The sequence below is a fragment of the Pezoporus occidentalis genome, unplaced genomic scaffold (assembly GCF_034315485.1).
Source record: "Pezoporus occidentalis ecotype Australia unplaced genomic scaffold, CSIRO_AGI_Poc_V1 ctg215, whole genome shotgun sequence".
Lineage (NCBI taxonomy): Eukaryota > Metazoa > Chordata > Aves > Psittaciformes > Psittacidae > Pezoporus > Pezoporus occidentalis.
In genome coordinates, this window is record NW_026914018.1 from 356,102 (window position 1) to 362,101 (window position 6,000).

Here is a 6,000-nt window from a genome sequence, read left to right on the forward strand (position 1 = left end):
TTATCATATGTCCTTTTTTGTCTGGGTACAGACAAGCAGTGTCTGCAAGATCAGCTTTAAGTGCTCAGGAGATATTTGCATATTTTTTTTTATCTGCTAAAGTAATTGCTAGCTGAGTCCAACCAGATTTACAGTTTATCTCCACTGTGCTCCCTCCATGTTTCAGCTAATACAGTACTGAAATCTTGAAGAAAATTATCATTCAGCACATTTAAAAAAGATACCTTAAAGAATGTGTTTCCAGAAAACAAAATAAAGAAACAGCTATTGTTTTCTTTTACAACAAGAATATGTAGGGAGCACAGCACAGAAGATCTGATGAGTGTTGAGTTCATGTACAAAACAGACCTTCACAAATTTTACTCCCAGGGCTGCATTTTGCATTTATGTTTGCCCCATACATACATCCTTTTTTCCTGCACAAAATAAATTAACTTGAGGCTAAGCTGCAGCAATTAAAACGTATTGTAAAGGTTCCTGTTATGTCTATTCATTTATTAACTGCCTCTAAAACATGAGCCAGAATACGTATTCCATTGAACCAGAAAACAGCTGAATGGAAAACTGTCACATCTACAGTAAAAATAGAGACATATATTCCACTCTGTATTTGCAAGAAAACCAGAAATGAGCAATAAATACAACACTTAGTTACCCCACTGTATAACAAGTATGAACAGAGAGAAAAGGTTCAAGTCTTGTCAGTAAAGCTAATACCACATACGGCATCACATAGCAAATTTACTTTACTCCCTACTCATAGATGGCAAACACAAAGCACACAGATGAGGAGGTAAGATCTGGGAGAACCAAAAAAAGTATCTAATTCTCCACCAACCACAACAATTTCCTTTGGCACATCAGAGCCGTACAACAGAAAACTGCAGCTTTAATCGACTGGCAGACATGAATTACAGTAGGCCCTTTTAACGCTCAAGCCAACATAAAACCAGACAGGCCACATTCCTGAGATGCAGTCAAGTTCTAGTACAAAACGCCAAGCTTATCTCACATTAGCATCTAAATGGTAGTTGTGTGCCACTTAGACAAAAGCCTGTAGCGGGGCAGGGTGGACCATGTACCGCTGCAGACCACAGGCATCTGCAGCTTCCCAAGGATCCCAGAAGACCATTGGCACAGGCCAGGGGTCACCACAGCAAACAACACCACCAACCCCTTCAGCACTTACTAACTACAGCATTGGAGTCCAACCTCATAAGAGTTTTTTACCACATTAAAAAAGGAAAATCTTTTTACTCTAGAGTGACCAGGGACCTTGTTAAAAGCAAGCAAAGGGCTGAAAAGGGAAAAATCAGTGAGGTTTCTAGAATCTCTTTTATTGAACAGTAACCCTACTTTTTCATAGCAAATAAAGTAACAGCTATTAAGAACTGTTAAGAGCTCAACATTCACATATTTTATCTAAAGGTAGGAAGGTGAGAGTTCCAAGATAATGAGCCATTTGGACTGTCTAACCAGACACACCACGAACACACCAAATACTCTAAGAAAGCAGCAGCAACAGGAAAAAACAAAACAAAACAAAACAAAAAAAAAAAACAATGCACAAAACAAAACCCAACACTCAACCAAAAACCAAAACCCACACAGTTCTTATAAAGACATCAAGAGAAGTATCCAAGAAGTGACACACCATTCACTTCCACAAAGCTCCAGTGCCCTAGAAACCTGCAATTAACCAATAGTTACTTGAGTCTCAGCAAGGATCTTCAAGTATCTTGGCTATTTGCTACTTAATAGTTGCTAATACAATCCCCAAGTACTTAAATATACCAGAGCATACAGAATATATCAACAGGCTTCGTAATGCAGTATTTGAAAATAATCATGTTAATATGATGTCTAACTATTAAAAAAGTGATGCTGCTATTAAAAAAGGACCTAGAGACATAACTACTGGCAAAAGGCTGAGCCTGAAACATAGACTATCAATGTTCTTGCTCTTCAACATCTACAGTTTGAAATTAATCAACTATTCCCTCCATCTTGGCAATGATGTTCATATTCAAACCATTATTCAAACTGTTAACAACTTGAAAATTAAGTTCTTATCTTGCAAGAAGATCTACACAACTGAACTCTTAAACTCACAACAGAACTATGGTGAAGTGAATTATCATCGTGCAAATACAAATGAATTCCAGCAAGAATCAAATCCCTGCAGCAGAGGGTAAGGTATAAAAACTACCATTATGACTGGGAAGAAAAAGTCTGTCTGGGCTGGCATCCTGTCTCTCTATAATTACAGCTGGTCGCAGATGCTGGGGGCGGGGGGGGGGAAGGGCTGACTATAAAGAAGGACCCATCCCCTCTTCCAAGTGTTATTCCAGCAACCTTATATTTAAAATATTTTTCTTTTATTATGGTACAAACAATAAATTTAGTCAGAAACCAAAATACAAACTCTCTACTGCCTCAGATTAACTCCAAACCAAAACAGTCTTAGCATCCAAAGAACCAAGCCTTCTCTATGGAAGTCAGGAAAAAATTAATAATAAAAAAATACACTCTGGACATAAATAAAATCTGAACACTCAAACAACATATTTAACAGCAATTAGAGTTAAATTATTTAATGTAACATTTTCGGGATTATTTTCAAGCTACTGCTTGAAAGGTATAAAGGGTAAGGTATAAAAATTACCTTTTCAAGCTACTGCTTGAAAATTAACCCACAAAAAAAAAAAAAAAAAATCACATCTAAGTTTATAGATCTTTATTTATATAGGTAACTACACTATTATTATATCACTATCACAAGAAGGAATAAATGACCATATCTGTGAATTCATTTATCATTGGGTCCTTTATGTGGGTAACAAATTATTTGCTTGTGATTTCGCTTATTTAAAGGTTAGCTTCAAGCTTTTCAGGTGCCTACCTCATTCGACAGGAAGGCAATTAAGCCCACATTAGGACAGGGAGTTCGCTTTTCCTCAACCTGGGAGCAAGCTGTGAGGCAAGTACAGTTCCAAAGCACCAACTGTTCTTGCTTAAAAGTAAAAGCAGCAGCTGCCTCCTGAATATAACCCCATGTGGGGATTCAATCCCATTATTTGCATAAACATAAATCCTTTCTCTCCATGTGGCATAAAGTCAAGTTCCCCAAAACATGAATGGGTGTTTGACAGTTTTCTGTTATCTCTGTGCCAGTACATCCAAAATTAACAAGATTCCTACATTACAAAATGCTGTCTCTGAAGTCAGTAATTGCATGATGCAAGACCTGCAGACATTTGGGTTTTAAGTCACCCTCTAGAATTTCCAACGAGTCTAAAATTAACGTTCAAATCTATAGATGGACATAATATCAGTTTCTGTATCACCCAAGAATCAGTATACAAATGATAGGACTTTTTTTTTTTAAAAAAAAAGGACTTTTTTTTAAAAAAAAAAAAAAAGTAAGTTTATTATTAATGATGCATCAAACTAACTCAACCTAATGAAACCTTAAAATACATAAGTATTATGGACTGGTTGGCACATTATTTACTCCAATTACATTTTGGATTTTGCAGATTTTAATCTAATTTCCTAAAAAAGAAAGGCTTCTCACCCTACGTGTCTGCACATGTTCTTCCCCTGTAAAGAAGTTGCCAGCACACTACTGGAATTTTCTTTCACGTGAAGCTGGGTTGAAGTCAATATTAAGTTCAATATAATATGTGGTATAAAGACTATTTTTGCTCCAAGAAGACATCAAAAGCTGCTCAGATGCCACAGAATCAAATCTACAGAGAGATAATGGGACGAGTGGAGGATGAGAAGGGAGGAACAGGACATGACAAACAAAACCAAAACACCCCCTAATTTGTTAATTCTTACATTTTATTGGGGAAAAAAAACAACCAAACAAAAAACAAAAAAAAAAAAACGAGCCCCCACACAAACAATCCAATACTGAACCACTGGAAAGACATTGCCATAGCACCAGAGTATGTACGAGCATCTAAAGGTGTAGACAAAACCATCCCGGAATACAAACATTATTGCAAGAGCTCTCACACAAGATGAAGGACAGAATTTCCCACATTACAATTGCAAGACAAGAATACATGTGCCTGACTGTAAAATGATCTGAATTGATTCCAAAACAGAAAAAGCCATTAGAAAAGGAAATTCTTAGCATTTTATCCATCTGGGTAACCAACTTCGTGTGCAAAGCCATCGGAAAAAGCTTTTATGTGGAGCCAGTTCTTGTTTTGAGAGTCAAGAATCAACCTGGCCAGTGTTAATTATCTACATGACTCTAATCTCAAATTAACAAGTGTGGTGCATTCTGTAGCATTAATGGACCAATGCTAAAAAAACTGCACAATGAAGCACTTTACAGGTATTCCAGGTATTTTAAATTCTACCTTTATAAAAATTGAAATAACCTTTAACGTAATGCTTTCTATTTATTTGAGTCAAACTGAAAAGAACTGCTTTTATTACTTTTATTCCTACTGAAGCATTATGCTTCAGCACAGAAGCAGCTACTTAGATGATACATACCTAGTTGAATACAATGAACATCATGTTAATACGCTACATGTTATAGATACTGTTGTTTCCTTACATGTAAATATATGCATTTAGAATAGAACATTATTGTTTCTTTACATTCTTTACAGTTAAACAAAGTAATATAAGATGTTGGCAGGTCACATCAATTAACAATTTTTATTTATTTTAATGCATCAATCTTGCACTTTTCAATACTGCCCCATAAAGCACAGATTTACATACTGTATGTGACCCAAAACTGCTGGGAAGTCATAGTTACTACATTTTTAAGAATATAAAGGCAGTAGCTTCATGTAGTATTTTCTTATTACAGTTATTTGTAACACTGTTGACCTTCAAGAACAACTGAGATGACACTGAAACTGATTCACATATATCCAATAATTTACCTGGTGAAAAGACAGCCATGGGCGAGCTGAAGTCCCTGTCTGAGGTAAAGTGGCAAAAAAGTAACAGTACGTGATGAGACATGCTTGTTTTGACTCTTCTCAGTCCTGAGCTACATAGGTAAGAAAAACTGGAATAGTTTACAAAGATTTGAGGACTTCATCTTGTGCTGTATAATTCAAAAAGTTTTGACTAAAAAAAAAAAAAAAAATCCCTTTATTTTTAACAGATGCCTTAAATAGAAGTCTTGGGTTTAAGAGTAAATATGGAATAATCATGATTTGACTTCGAAAAATAAAAATACTCAATACCCAAAATACTCTATTGGAACAGCTTTCTCTCCCCATTATGTGGAATCATAGATGTCTAAAAAAATAACTGAGAAGCTTTAAATTTGGAAGCTTTTTTTCCCCTCCTCCTTTAAAAGCTTTTCACATTCTGATCAACTATGAAAGCACAAGGTCAAACAGCAGAACAGCCTACCGCGTTAGAGTTGTGATGTAACCCCTACCACTTTCAACTAAGCACTAGTAACACTTTCAACTAAGCACTAGTAACACTTTCAACTAAGCACTAGTAACACTTTCAACTAAGCACTAGTAACACTTTCAACTAAGCACTAGTAACACTTTCAACTAAGCACTAGTAACACTTTCAACTAAGCACTAGTAACACTTTCAACTAAGCACTAGTAACACTTTCAACTAAGCACTAGAAACACTTTCAACTAAGCACTAGAAACACTTTCAACTAAGCACTAGAAACACTTTCAACTAAGCACTAGAAACACTTTCAACTAAGCACTAGAAACACTTTCAACTAAGCACTAGTAACACTTTCAACTAAGCACTAGTAACACTTTCAACTAAGCACTAGTAACACTTTCAACTAAGCACTAGTAACACTTTCAGCGCAAACACAAACCAGAAAACTGACCCACTCCCAATTCAACCATTTGTCAACCTTCCACAGTAGCAGAACAAATGCAAGATGAAAAAGAGTAACTGAAGATAAAATAGGTATCCTTGAGAGATTTCTCTGAATTATATTACTAGGTATATTAAGATATCTTTGCCTGATGCC